Source organism: Salmo trutta, chromosome 2 (genome assembly GCF_901001165.1).
Source record: "Salmo trutta chromosome 2, fSalTru1.1, whole genome shotgun sequence".
Lineage (NCBI taxonomy): Eukaryota > Metazoa > Chordata > Actinopteri > Salmoniformes > Salmonidae > Salmo > Salmo trutta.
Window position 1 is genome coordinate 30,825,336 of NC_042958.1, and position 9,088 is coordinate 30,834,423.

The window sequence follows — 9,088 nt, forward strand, 5'->3', positions numbered from 1 at the left end:
CGTGACAAATACATTTTGTTTTGATTTGATTTGAAGCATATGTTATTCCTATCAGTCTCTATTGGCCTCGGCCTACCTACATGGTTCCTCTTCGATCCCTCGCCCTGGACCCATCTTCCTCCACTACTCTCTTCACTGCCTTTGCAAATGACACCTTCTGTACAACTTTCATCCTAGCAACCTCAACCTGCCTTTCTCTCACCGGACACTTCTGATCTCCAGCAACATGGGTACCCCTATAGCTAACACACACAGCTTTTTCCACCAATACTACACATTCCTTTGTCTCATGCCCTCCTGCTCACTTCTCACATCTAGGAATCTCCCTCCTACACACTACTGCAACATGACCATAAGCTTGGCACCTAAAACTGTGTATTAGGGACAAAAGCTCTCACGGGATAACTGACGCATCCATTTACTTTTATAGGTAGACAGTGTCTTCTCTGTTTCACTACAATCTCCACCGGGTCTGCGTCGTACCAAACGGCAGGCGTCCCAGACACCGGGAATCTTCCATTTCAGTTGATCCTCCTCAACACTTAATGCCACCCCAGTTATCACTCCTTTCAGTAGTGCCCTGCTTGGCGAGTGCAAAGCAAGTCACAGTTTTTGTCCAGAGACGTGTGGTGCGGAGCACCCGCTCCCTCTGTTTGGAAACACAAAAAAATAGTCATGAGTCTACTTTGAATTACTTTCACCAATTCAACTGTCCCCAAACTCTTCTACACCCAACCTGACACCACTTATGTGACCCGTTTCAGGAAACTAGGCGTATGTCACAAGTCATGACTTCACAGGAGAGCCGTTTGAAATGCGTTTTTGGGCAGAAATGCCTTCTCGAACATGTGAACTTTCATGTTCCTTAGAAACAAACTTTTATGCCATCTGTAAATACGAAAGAGAGGTGGAACATGCTAGTAATAGGGGTTGCAACAATTGTGGCAGATAATTTTAGAAAGAGAGGGTCCAGATTGTCTAGCCCAGCTGATTTGTAGGGGTCCAGATTTTGCAGCTCTTTCAGAACATCAGCTATCTGGATTTGGGTGAAGGAGAAATGGGGGAGGCTTGGGCAAGTTGCTGTGGGGGGTGCAGAGCTGTTGACCGTGGTAGGGGTAGCCAGGTGGAAAGCATGGCCAGCCATAGAATAATGCTTATTGAAATTCTCGATTATAGTAGATTTATTGGTGGTGACAGTGTTTCCTAGCCTCAGTGCAGTGGGCAGCTGGGAGGAGGTGCTCTTAATCTCCAGGGACTTTACAGTGTTCCAGAACTTTTTGGAGTTTGTGCTACAGGATGCAAATTTATGTTTGAAAAAGCTACCCTTTGCTTTCCTAACTACCTGTGTATATTGGTTCCTAACTTCCCTGAAAAGTTGCATATCGCGGGGGCTATTCGATGCTAATACCGTACGCCACAGGATGTTTTTGTGCTGGTCAAGGGCGGTCAGGTCTGGAGTGAACCATGGGCTATATCTATTCTTAGTTCTACATTTTTTGAATGGGGCATGCTTATTTAAGATGGTGAGGAAAGCACTTTTAAAGAATAACCAATCATCCTCTACTGACGGAATGAGGTCAATATCCTTCCAGGATACCCAGGCCAGGTCGATTAGAAAGGCCTGCATGCTGAAGTGTTTTAGGGAGCGTTTGACAGTGATGAGCGGTGGTCGTTTGACAGTGGATCCATTACGGTTGGAGGCAATGAGGCAGTGATCGCTGAGATCCTGGTTGAAGACAGCAGAGGTGTATTTAGAGGGCAGGTTGGTCAAGATGATATCTATGAGGGTGCCCATGTTTACGGATTTAGGGTTGTACCTGGTAGGTTCCATGATAATTTGTGTGAGATTGAGGGCATCTAGCTTAGATTGTAGGATGGCCGGGGTGTTAAGCATATCCCAGTTTAGGTCACCTAACAGTACAAACTCTGAAGATAAATGGGGGGCAATTAATTCACATATGATGTCCAGGGCACAGCTGGGGGCTGAGTGGGGTCTATAACAAGTGGCAACAGTGAGAGACTTATTTATGGAAAGGTGGATTTTTAAAAGTAGAAGCTCGAACTGTTTGGGCACAGGCTTGGATAGCATGACAGAACTCTGTAGTCTGTCTCTGCAGTAGATTGCAACTCCACCCCCTTTGGCAGTTCTATCTTGGCTGAAAATGTTGTAGTTAGGGATGGGAATTTCACAATTTTTGGTGGCCTTCCTAAGCCAGGATTCAGACACGGCTAGGACATCAGGATTGGAAAATTGTCCAATTCACACACTTATCAAGAGAACATCCCTAATGCATTTAATTTAGTAGACTCACTAAACACAAATGCTTTGTTTGTAAATTATGTCTGAGTGTTGGAATGTGCCCCTGGCTATCCGTCAATAAAAACATTTTTACAATTGGACTGTTTGGTTTAATATACGGAATTTGAAATGATTTATACTTTTACTTTTGATACTTTAGTACATTTTAGCAATTCCATTTACTTTTGATACTTAAATATTTTTAAAACAAAATACTTTTAGACTTTTAATCAAGTAGTATTTTACTGGGTGACTTATAAATATTTTTATCTGGACACTCTGTTTACCTGGAATTGTTCCTTATTCTAGGCTACTACCACTTTTAGTCTTAATCTTTACTACAGTACTCACTGTTTAGCACATGACCTCACATGTGAATCCTTAAAGAGATGGGTGTGAACAATGCTGAATGGGTGTAGACAAAGGAGAGCTCTCCAGTTGGTACAAAAACATTCAAATGCCCATTTCTCAAAAGTGAGTTTACAAGTATATCAAATTTCAATGCAGAATTACTTTCCCATTGTTCCTCAAAAATGCAGTGTATGACATTCCATTGTGTAGCTCTGAGTCTATACTTTTTACCAATGTAAAAAACCCAATTTCAAATGTTGCTACATAAGACCAAATCCAGGTGGCGAGTCACATATGGATTAGCCAGAATGCATGATACATTCTCTCCAAAAGTCTAATGGAAAGGAAAGGGGATACCTAGTCAGTTTTACAACTGAATGCATTCAACTGTTATGTGTCTTCCGCATTCTGAATCAGAAATGTGCGGAGGGCTGTTTTAATCGACATCCACATCAGATTTTTACCTTGGGGGGTAGCCTCCTGGGGTGTTTTTAACAAATAAGGATAAACATTTTTGCTAAACATTAAGAACACCTCTTTCCATGACAGAACGACCAGGTGAATCCAGGTGAAAGTTATGATCCCTTATTGATGTCAATTGTGAAATCCACTTTAATCGGTGTAGCAGCACTGTAGAAACTATTACATTACAACGGAACGACTTGATTAGTGTAGTGTTAGTTAGCCAGCTACATAGTTGTCTTTGCTGTCTTTGTATCTAAGATAATTGTGTAGTTTAGAGTAATTATCGAGGTTAGCTAGCCAGCCGCGACGCGATGCCTTGTCCAGACTCCAGACTTAGTCAACACACCTAGTCATCAAACCCACTGCTAGCTAGTGGGTTTGCTAGCTAGCCAACCGTTACCGACTAGCAGCGCTGTAGATACTAATACACTACAACGGAACGATTTGACTAGTGCAGTGTTAGCTAGCTAGCTAGCTACATAGTTGTCTTTGTCATAGCTTGATAATTGTGTAGTTTAGTAATTATCGAGGTTAGCTAGCCAGCTATTTCCGTCCCCCGCGACGCCATTGTTCCATACCTAGCCAACTATTACCGACGAGCAGCATTGTAGAAACTAAATACATTACAAAGGAACGTCTTGATTAGTGTTATGTTAGCTAGCTACAAAGTTGCTTTTGTATAATAGCCAACCTCTACCGACTAGCAGCACTGTAGAAACTATTACATTACAACGAACGACTTGATTAGTGTAGTGTTAGTGTTAGTTAGCTAGCATTTTCGTCATTTTAGTCAATAAGATTTTCGCAACGTAAGCTTAACTTTCTGAACATTCGAGACGTGTAGTCCACTTGTCATTCCAATCTCCTTTGCATTAGCGTAGCCTCTTCTGTAGCTTGTCAACTATGTGTCTGTCTATCCCTGTTCTCTCCCCTCTGCACAGGCCATACAAACGCTTCACACCGCATGGCCGCTGCCACTCTAACCTGGTGGTCCCAGCGCGCACGACCCACGTGGAGTTCCAGGTCTCCGGCAGCCTCTGGACTGCCGGTCTGCGGCCAACAAGGCTGAGTTCATCTCAGCCTATGCTACCCTCCAGTCCCTAGACTTCCTGGCGCTGACGGAAACATGGATTACCACAGATAACACTGCTACTCCTACTGCTCTCTCCTCGTCTGCCCACGTGTTCTCGCATACCCCTAGAGCATCGAGCCAGCGGGGTGGTGGCACTGGAATCCTCATCTCTCCCAAGTGGACATTCTCTCTTTCTCCCCTGACCCATCTGTCTATCTCCTCATTTGAATTCCATGCTGTCACAGTTACCAGCCCTTTCAAGCTTAACATCCTTATCATTTATCGCCCTCAAGGTTCCCTTGGAGAGTTCATCAATGAGCTTGACGCCTTGATAAGTTCCTTTCCTGAGGATGGCTCACCTCTCACAGTTCTGGGTGACTTTAACCTCCCCAAGTCTACCTTTGACTCATTCCTCTCTGCCTCCTTCTTTCCACTCCTCTCCTCTTTTGACCTCACCCTCTCACCTTCCCCCCCTACTCACAAGGCAGGCAATACGCTTGACCTCATCTTTACTTGATGCTGTTCTTCCACTAATCTCATTGCAACTCCCCTCCAAGTCTCAGACCACTACCTTGTATCCTTTTCCCTCTCGCTCTCATCCAACACTTCTCACTCTGCCCCTACTCGGATGGTATTGCGCCGTCCCAACCTTCGCTTTCTCTCTCCTCTTCAATCCTATCATCTCTTCCCTCTGCTCAAACCTTCTCCAACCTATCTCCTGATTCTGCCTCCTCAACCCTCCTCTCCTCCCTTTCTGCATCCTTTGATTTTCCCTGTCCCCTATCCTCCAGGCCGGCTCGGTCCTCCCCTCCTGCTCCGTGGCTCGACGACTCACTGCGAGCTCACAGAACAGGGCTCCGGGTAGCCGAGCGGAAATGGAGGAAAACTCGCCTCCCTGCGGACCTGGCATCCTTTCACTCCCTCCTCTCTACATTTTCCTCTTCTGTCTCTGCTTCTAAAGCCACTTTCTACCACTCTAAATTCCAAGCATCTGCCTCTAACCCTAGGAAGCTCTTTGCTACCTTCTCCTCCCTCCTGAATCCTCCTCCCCTTCCCCCCCTCCTCCCTCTCTGCGGATGACTTCGTCAACCATTTTGAAAAGAAGGTTGATGACATCCGATCCTCGTTTGCTAAGTCAAACGACACCGCTGGTCCTGCTCACACTGCCCTACCCTGTGCCTTGACCTCTTTCTCCCCTCTCTCTCCAGATGAAATCTCGCGTCTCGTGACGGCCGGCCGCCCAACAACCTGCCCACTTGACCCTATCCCCTCCTCTCTTCTCCAGACCATTTCCGGAGACCTTCTCCCCTACCTCACCTCGCTCATCAACTCATCCTTGACCGCTGGCTACGTCCCTTCCGTCTTCAAGAGAGCGAGAGTTGCACCCCTTCTGAAAAAACCTACACTCGATCCCTCCGATGTCAACAACTACAGACCAGTCTCCCTTCTTTCTTTTCTCTCCAAAACTCTTGAACGTGCCGTCCTTGGCCAGCTCTCCTGCTATCTCTCTCAGAATGACCTTCTTGATCCTAATCAGTCAGGTTTCAAGACTGGGCATTCAACTGAGACTGCTCTTCTCTGTGTCACGGAGGCTCTCCGCACTGCTAAAGCTAACTCTCTCTCCTCTGCTCTCATCCTTCTAGACCTATCTGCTGCCTTTGATACTGTGAACCATCAGATCCTCCTCTCCACCCTCTCCGAGTTGGGCATCTCCGGCGCGGCCCACGCTTGGATTGCGTCCTACCTGACAGGTCGCTCCTACCAGGTGGCGTGGCGAGAATCTGTCTCCGCACCACGTGCTCTCACCACTGGTGTCCCCCAGGGCTCAGTTCTAGGCCCTCTCCTATTCTCACTATACACCAAGTCACTTGGCTCTGTCATATCCTCACATGGTCTCTCCTATCATTGCTACGCAGACGACACACAATTAATCTTCTCCTTTCCCCCTTCTGATAACCAGGTGGTGAATCGCATCTCTGCATGTCTGGCAGACATATCAGTGTGGATGACGGATCACCACCTCAAGCTAAACCTCGGCAAGACGGAGCTGCTCTTCCTCCCGGGGAAGGACTGCCCGTTCCATGATCTCACCATCACGGTTGACAACTCCCTTGTGTCCTCCTCCCAGAGTGCTAAGAACCTTGGCGTGACCCTGGACAACACCCTGTCGTTCTCCACTAACATCAAGGCGGTGACCCGATCCTGTAGGTTCATGCTCTACAACATTCGCAGAGTACGACCCTGCCTCACACAGGAAGCGGCGCAGGTCCTAGTCCAGGCACTTGTCATCTCCCGTCTGGATTACTGCAACTCGCTGTTGGCTGGGCTCCCTGCCTGTGCCATTAAACCCCTACAACTCATCCAGAATGCCGCAGCCCGTCTGGTGTTCAACCTTCCCAAGTTCTCTCACGTCACCCCGCTCCTCCGCTCTCTCCACTGGCTTCCAGTTGAAGCTCGCATCCGCTACAAGTCCATGGTGCTTGCCTACGGAGCTGTGAGGGGAACGGCACCTCCGTACCTTCAGGCTCTGATCAGGCCCTACACCCAAACAAGGGCACTGCGTTCATCCACCTCTGGCCTGCTCGCCTCCCTACCTCTGAGGAAGCACAGTTCCCGCTCAGCCCAGTCAAAACTGTTCGCTGCTCTGGCACCCCAATGGTGGAACAAGCTCCCTCACGACGCCAGGACATCGGAGTCAATCACCACCTTCCGGAGACACCTGAAACCCCACCTCTTTAAGGAATACCTGGGATATGATAAAGTAATCCTTCTAACCCCCCCCCCTAAAAGATTTAGATGCACTATTGTAAAGTGGTTGTTCCACTGGATATCATAAGGTGAATGCACCAATTTGTAAGTCGCTCTGGATAAGAGCGTCTGCTAAATGACTTAAATGTAAATGTTAAATGGTGTAGATGACAGGTTAAAGAAAAGAAGGGGGTGCAACTCAATATTTTTTGGAAAGTGTCCTTAAAGTTGTATACACTCAGTGTATATCTACAGGAGGAGCTGGTGTCTCGTGTTGAGAAGATGCATCAGGCCATCCTGGAAGGTATCAACCTCTCTCCCTCCTCCCCCCTCCTGCCTTCCTCCATCACTATCATCACCGTTGTCATCCTCACTATCACCCACACCTAGCAGCATACCACCCGGCATCTCACTGCTGTTTGCCTCTGAGGCAAAGAAAGGTTGGTCCTCGATGGGAGAACAGATGCTGCTGGATTTGGTGTTGGAGGGCCAGTAGGAGGCACTCTTTACTCTGGTCTAAAAAATATCTCAATGCCCCGGGGCAGTGACTGGGAACATTGCTCTGTGTAGGGTGCCGTTTTTCGGATGGGACATTAAAACGAATGTCCTGACTCTTTGTTATCACTAAAGATCACATGACACTTATCATAAGAGTAGGGGTGTTAGCCCTGGTGTCCTGCCTAAATTCCCAATCTGGCCCTCATACCACCATGACCACCTAATCATCCCAATCTTCCAATTGGCTCTTTCATCACTCTTCCTCTCCCAGTAACTATTCCCCAGGCCATTGCTGTAAATGAGAATGTGTTCTTACCTGGTAAAATAAGGGTTTAATAAAATATTTTAAAAAAGAAAAAATACAGACCCAGAGCCTTCCCAGGTGGTGAGCAAATAATGCACACATGTACACATTTATTTATGTAAATGCCGTCACAGATTTATAACCAGATATAGATATGACAAAAATATTAAAATGATATGAAGTATAATGTTTTCCTAACTACAATGTTCTTCCTGAGTCTTACTATGTGATATGACTTACTGTGGCATATTGTGTTTTTGTCAGTGTAAATCCATTACCAGCCAGCATCCCCCTTCAACTTTCATATGAAGTACAGGCTTGAGTAATTTCAAGGAACTAGGATTGGAAGAGAGAGGGTGATCATTCATGTCATGATTCACAAATATTCATTATTGCATGATTTAGTATCCTCAGTTACACTGAGGCACTGAAAATAGCAAGCAGCTGGGTGTTAGTGGATAAAGCATTCATCTAAAGTCAGAATATGGAACATTTTAGCTGAGCTCTACACATGAGAAAAACACAAGGATGCTTAATGGGGCAATCTGCACCCAGCTAGCACATTTGGTTTCTTGGAAGTTTTGGGAACATTGGCTCTGGGAATGAAGCCGTAAGTTTCCTGACCAGTAAAACATTATTTAAACGTTCTGGGAATGTACATTTTTAGGTTGCAGGGAGGTTCTGAGAATGTTTTACTGTGGTTCCTTGAACGTTTTCCTGGGAGGTTTTATTCATGCTCTGATAACTTTCAAGGAACCAGAGTAAAATTGCGTACAGTGATCAGGCCAAGGGTGAACAACAGACTGCTGCAACCTGATTTGCTGGGACTAGCATTTAGCTACTCTAGCATGAGAGTGGAAAATGGTGTTTCATAAAGAAAGTAAACATTTCCCTGTTTTTTCTGCCTTCTCGCCATTCAGTCAAGTTAAGGAGGAAATTGATTCCTTTGCATCCTGAATGGAGAATGTTTAATGTATGAACCAGTCCACATTGAATAGGAGTGCATAGCTGGCTGCATGTACAGTGCATTCAGACTTTTTCAACATTTTGTTATGATACAGCGTTATTCTGTAATTGATTGGATTATTTTTCCCCCCTCATCAATCTACACACAATACCCCATAATGACAAAGCAAAAACTTTTTGGGATTGTTTTTCAAATGTATTAAAAATAAAAAACTGATATCAGACCCTTTACTCAGTATTTTGTTGAAGCACCTTTGACAGTGATTACAGCCTGTAGTCTTCTTGGGTATGACGCTACAAGCTTGGCACACTTGCATTTGAGGAGTTTCTCACATTCTTCTCTGCAGATCCTCAGGTTGGATGGGGAGCGTCGCTGTACAGATAT